Source organism: Puma concolor, chromosome C1, assembly GCF_028749965.1.
Source record: "Puma concolor isolate L17-30 chromosome C1, mPumCon1.1.hap2, whole genome shotgun sequence".
In the NCBI taxonomy this organism is placed as follows: Eukaryota; Metazoa; Chordata; class Mammalia; order Carnivora; family Felidae; genus Puma; species Puma concolor.
Window position 1 is genome coordinate 100,395,077 of NC_141674.1, and position 6,000 is coordinate 100,401,076.

Sequence of the window (6,000 nt, forward strand, 5' to 3'; positions counted from 1 at the left end):
GGAGCCATCCTCAGGGAAATTCTCCTCAGGGGGATCACCTCAGGGTGTGCGCATGTCAGAGGGAGCACTCCGAAGGGAGAGTCCTCAGGGGGAACACTTCTCAGAGGGAGCATCCCTCGCATCGCTTCTCAGCCTTTGGCTAAGATTGAGTGTAGGGAGAGCATCCCTCAGAGGGAATCACCTTGGTGGGATGCATTTCAGGAGGAGCACCCTGGGTGGGAGTCCTCAGGGGGAATACTTCTCAGGGGAGCATCCCTCAGGGGGATCTCCTCCAGAATTATGTGTTTCAGAGGGAGCACTCCCAAGGGAGAGCCCTCAGGGGGAATACTTCTCAGGGGGAGCATCCCTCAGAGGGAATCTCCTTGGTGGGCATGCATTTCAGGGGGAGCACTCATCAGGGCAGGGTGGGGGAGTCCTCAGGGGGAACACTTCTCAGGGGAAGCATCCCACAGGGAGATCTCCTCCGAGGGCCTGCATTGCAGAAGGAGTATTTATCAGGTAGGGTTCTCAGGGGGACGACATCCCTTAGGGGAAGTCCTCAGGGGACACTCTGCTCAGTGGGGCTTTCTTTTCCTTCTACCTTTTCCCCTCCATGTGGGTTCTGGCATTTTCTCAGAGCCAGATCTGTTCCTGCTTCCTAACAGGACAGGATCAGACACTATCATTTACACCCTGACTAAAAAGCAGTTACACACATTCACAACAATGCCTTCCCTCACCAGGCCACGTGCAATTCGTGGAAAAACCTGGTGTCCCCTAGGAATTTCAGCCAGTGTGTCAGGAGCGTGGCAAGAACTGCCCGCGAGCCCTTCTCCTTGTTCTTCAAACCATACTATGCTTGTATCTGGTCCTGGCTATAACGTCCGTTTAGGATTCCTGGAGGCTGAGATTGGATAATGAACCCTCTCTTCTTCCTACTGCCGGGGCTTGGACCCCTGCACAGTAGAATTACTGTAACTTTCAGGAACCCGAACCCCCAAACTGGCAGGAACACTCAGAACATCCACCATAAGCCACGTGTTTGAAGTGCTGTCGTCAGTACTCGTGCTACAGTGAAAAGAGCTCATGAAAACAGGTTGGGCGGGAAGGTATTGAAAAGCCAGAAATCGCTTTTCAATAATAAAAACACAAGCACAATGTAAGAACTTGTTTTTAGTGGAAAATTACTCTTCATGTGCTGCCTACACACTCTTCTCCGTACCAGTCAGGGCGCTGGCAAGAAGTAGAATTCCATCCAGATGGTTCAACTGAAGAGACTCCAAGGAAGGGACCACTTACCACGGGTGGGCAAGGTCAAGGGGGCCAGTAGCGGTGCTGAGGTACCCAGAGGTTAGGAACTGTATGAAGCTGTTACCCCTGAGACTAGAAGGGACAAGGGGTCCAGTGAAAGCCAGAGCTGTGGGGAAGGGGTCACCAGGAGGGAGCCATCATCATGGAAGGACACAGCTACAGCCAGGGACACAGTACTGAAGCAGGGAAGGACCCCAACGTTTCTTCCCTTCTCATGGCTGCTCATTGGCCAACCCCACCGGCAGCCAAGAGGTAATGGAGCCCAGGTGACACAGTCCATGGGGGTCAACTTCCTGATACACGGATGGAGAAAGATGGAATGCGAGGCCAGGTGGAGAATAAGCAGTACACTCACTGTTACGCTGGGTGTGTATATTCTTTAGGTACAACGTTATCATAAAATACATCACAGAGGAGAGTACCTTGTGTTTTCACTCATTATGCACCCCCATCTTCCCACCTCACAAATACTTATAGGAACCATACTTATCTTCACGAATCACGAAGACGACCTTGGCCTGCCATATACGTAAGAGACAGACGATGGGCCCCTTGAGTGACTTCTTTCTTCCTGCCCACAGAATTTGGTCAGTAAATGTACAATGGATGAAGGCAAGGGAGTTAGAGAGAGTAAGTGTCCATCTTTCCCTAGGACTGGCTCCAAGCCCCCCTTCCATTGGATACAGCCTCCTGGTGGACGCATAAAACTGGTGAAGAGACAGTTCTATGACCACACGAATATGACCAGACCTTGAAGTGTGGGGAAAGAGGGTCACAGGAGGCAACTCCGAATTTTTGATGGTATTTGTGAACATACGAAATCTCTCAGAAAGCTCAGGACGTTGCCCAGCTGCCTCCAGAAGCTGCCTCCCTCCTGTCTGTCTTTCAGTTCGGAGGACCCAGAAAATGTCGACTTGCTATTCATTCGGCCGTTCATTCGTCCATCTGTCCCTCCAGTAATGTTTTACAGCGGACATCTATCGTGCCAGGCACTGTATTAGGCACAGGATTAGAAGGTTGCGGGGCGCCTGGGTGGCGCAGTCGGTTAAGTGTCCGACTTCAGCCAGGTCACGATCTCGCGGTCCGTGAGTTCGAGCCCCGCGTTGGGCTCTGGGCTGATGGCTCAGAGCCTGGAGCCTGTTTCCGATTCTGTGTCTCCCTCTCTCTCTGCCCTCCCCCGTTCATGCTCTGTCTCTCTCTGTCCCAAAAATAAATAAACGTTAAAAAAAAAAAAAAAAAAGAATGCTTTAGAAGGTTGCAAAATACTACAGTTGGCCTGGAAAACTCACCATCCTGCTGAGATGTACATACACTTATTTGCCAGGTCTCATCAGCCCTGGGGGATGGTCGGGGGGAGGTGACAGGTGCGATGGTATGTGAGTCAGAGGAGCGCTGCAAGCAATTGTTCAACTCCAAGCCCCACTCTGAGTCCCAGAAGCCAACCCTCCCTGGAACTATAGCAGGTGCCCACATCATTACCTCCTGTCCCACACAGAGCCCCACCACCCTGCTCCTGCCGCTGCTTGGGGTGGGCTCTTACAGCGGTGGTTCCTGTCCAGCCCCCTGTGTCCATCGAGAGAGTTCCAGGCTCTGAAACAAAGCCCTGCTGCTCAGGCATCTCTTTTTACCTGAGCCGTCACGCTTCTGTGATATCGTGAAGACAGCGTCTTCACCTTTTACAATTATCTAGTTTATCTCACCAGAAACGGTTTTAGTCAAAATACATGTGGTATCAGATCTTTCCTGTTTTTGAGAAGGCTCTGACTAGGGTGGAAGGGGAGGAGAGATGCTTGGGGTTTGGGGGACCAAAAAGGAGGGCAGGGGGGCCGAGAGCAAACTTCCTGACTTCAGCCCTTGACCGCGGCCAACCACTCTGGGCTGCACAGACAGATAAAGACCGTGCATTCCATGCCTTGTTAGAGGAGGGTACGGGAGCACCTGGGTTGATTGAGCATCTGACTCTTGATTTCAGTTCAGGTCACGATCCTAGGGTTGTGGGATTGAGCCCCGCGTTAGGCTCTGTAATGAGCACGGAGACTGCGTTGGATTCTTTTTTTCTCTTGGTCCCTCTCCCCTGCTTGCACTCGCTTTAAAAAAAAAAAAAAAAGTTTATGAAGAAAAAGAGGAGAGTATAAAGGTCTTGACGTTATAAGTCACGTATCATCAAACATCAGGACGTGGAATTTTCTCTGCCAGATTGCCTCCATAGTCCACCCATCCCTTAAACAAATATGTGTCGATCTACTCCGTACAAGGATCGAGGACCCTGTCGAAATGGCTCAGTCACTCAAAATGCTAAATTTCTAGCCCCGGGAGGTGATAGATGGAAGAATGAGCTTTTCCATTCCTTACCATCTCCTCCCTTCCCAGAGGTTGAAGCCCCCAAGGCTACCAAATAGAGGAGACTGTTTTTGTTGTTGGGAAACCCAGGCCTTCTGAACCGAGAGCCTTTTCGTACGATGAGACGTGTGAGTTATGCGAATAGGAGGGAAATATGGACAAACAGATGAAGTAAACTAGGCATGCTTTGGAGCCTAAGGCTTGAGACAGAAGGGAAGAGCTGGTTTTACATCCTGTGTGATCCTATTCGTGCACGTGACCGGATGAGGCCTGTATAGGTCACCTTTCCGTTCCACTCCACCTCCCGGCCTTCCCTGGCCAGGACACTCCCCAGGGACCGGAGATGGGGAGCTGAGGATGACCCCTTCCTGGAGCCGGCTGACCAGCAACTCAAGGACCATTCTGGTCCGGCTCTATCGCCTTCCCCCAGAAGAGATCGGTGCCCAGGTTACAGACATATACACAAAGAGTAAGTGCGGGTCACGGAGCGCTTTGAGGGTCCAGGGAAGGGAGGTGTTGATGTCTTCTGCTGTGACGGAGGGAAGATTCAGCAGAGGGAACAGCATTAAAAAGGAGCCTTAAAGGACATCTATAATCTAGGTCTGTGGAGACAGGAGGGGAGGAAAATCCAGGCAAAGAGAGCAGAGGTGAATGGAAATGAGATGCATAGTCTTTATTTATCAGGGGTGTCGTGGGACATCATGTGGAAAATCAGTGTGATTATTTATCTCCATGGTGCTGACCTCTTTGCATCTTTGTAATAATAACCTTGGCAGGAACTTACATAAAATCCCAACTGGAACCAAATATTCCTTCCTTATTTTTAACTAAACCATAGATCACGCAGAACTTGAAACACACACATGCGCGCGCGCACACACACGCATCACATATACCCTTAAGTTTGAACCAGACACTAGACTTCTATATATTTTAAGCTGCCGTTGAACACAAATTGTTGATGAGACAGGTGTATTTTTAGATTTGAAGCGGTTTTTCTCTTCTAAATATAGTATCTAATTTATTCCGGTGATTTGAGTTTGTAAGCCTTCCCTTTACGAGTACACAGAATTCAGTGAGGCAGGACTGTACCTAATATTGATTTCTGCGTGTCGCTTGTAGAATTAGTCTTCATCATTAACCTCTGTACATGACTCCATCCGCAGGCTGTGACTCAGGGGCCTTAACTGAAAACACCATCACCCACTTAGCTGGTGTAAACAGAAGGGGAATTTGTTACAGGCTATCAGGTATCACACAGACTCTCCGAGAAAGCCAGAGGGTCAGGCTTGGGAGCTACTTGGCCAAGTGCGTGCCATCACGACTCTGTACCAACAAAGACCACACAGGGAGCAGTACGGTGCCCACGGGTGACGCCGGGCACTGGTGATCAAAAGCTCTGACACCGCTTTCTGGAAAAGTAACATTCTGCTGCTCTTCTGGCCAAAAGCTCCCCACCCCCATGCGTTCTGCTTTTCACATTGTTCTTTTCCAAACTTAAGTCTTTTTTTTTTTTTTTTTGCTTTATCAACTTCATTTATTATTTAAATCCAAATTAGTTAACATAGAGTGCAATGATGATTTCAGGAACGGAATTCAGTGATTCGTGACTTACATGGAACCCCCGGTGCTCATCCCAACACGTGCCCTCCTGAACGCCCATTCCCCCTTTAGCCCATCCCCCACCCAACACCCTGCCGGCAACCCTCGCTTATATTCTCCGTACTCAAGAGTCTCTTATGCTTTATCTCCCTCTGTGTTTTTTTTCTTATTTTTGCTTCCCTTCCCCTATGTTCATCTGTTTTGTTTCTTGGCCAAATTGGAGTCTTGTACTTTGCATCCGATAAGCAGAGTCTAGGTAGCATGTCTGTCTCCTACACCTGCATAGGAAGCTGGGGAAATGAGTTCAAGTTTCCCCCTTGGGAAGGATAAGTCCACAATGTGGGAAGTTCCCCAAACACAGGAAGCTATTCAAATAACGTGGGGTCGGGCGCCTGGGTGGCTCAGTTGGTTAGGCGACCGACTTCGGCTCAGGTCACGATCTCGCATTCAGTGAGTTCGAGCCCCATGTCTGTGCTGACGGCTCGGAGCCTGGAGAGTGCTTCGGGTTCTGTGTCTCCCTCTCTCCCTGCTCCTCCCCCACTCATGCTCTGTCTCTCTCTCTCTCTCAAAAATAAAATAAACTTAAAAACAAAAGTGAGGTGGCCACAAAGTATGGCAGAAGTCCACGACACGTGGATACGATGCCACGTGTCATGGTGCTAGTTTAATCAATTTTATTGACAGAAAATTCTCTGTGTTTCATTTGTTTAGCATTCTGGAGATTTCTGTTTCTGGCATTATTGTAAATGAAACAGCCTGAGAAAATAC